Below are 218 nucleotides of genomic sequence, written 5' to 3'. Positions count from 1 at the left end.
ATATGTTTTTGTTTTTCTTTTAATTATTGTATAGCAGGCGATCCATCTGCTGAAACTGCAAATGGTTTTCTAGTGGATCATGGCTGCTGAGAACAAGATACTGCATTTGGTTTGATTAGGCCTTCGAGCACTGGTAATGCAGTTAAACCTAGTTATAACGAACACTGATATAGCAAGTTATTGGTTATAGCGACTTAAATATTTATTTATTCATTTAT

The sequence above is a fragment of the Rhipicephalus sanguineus genome, chromosome 5 (genome assembly GCF_013339695.2).
Source record: "Rhipicephalus sanguineus isolate Rsan-2018 chromosome 5, BIME_Rsan_1.4, whole genome shotgun sequence".
Lineage (NCBI taxonomy): Eukaryota > Metazoa > Arthropoda > Arachnida > Ixodida > Ixodidae > Rhipicephalus > Rhipicephalus sanguineus.
The sequence above is the reverse complement of the archived record's forward strand: the minus strand, read 5'-3'. Positions refer to the sequence as shown.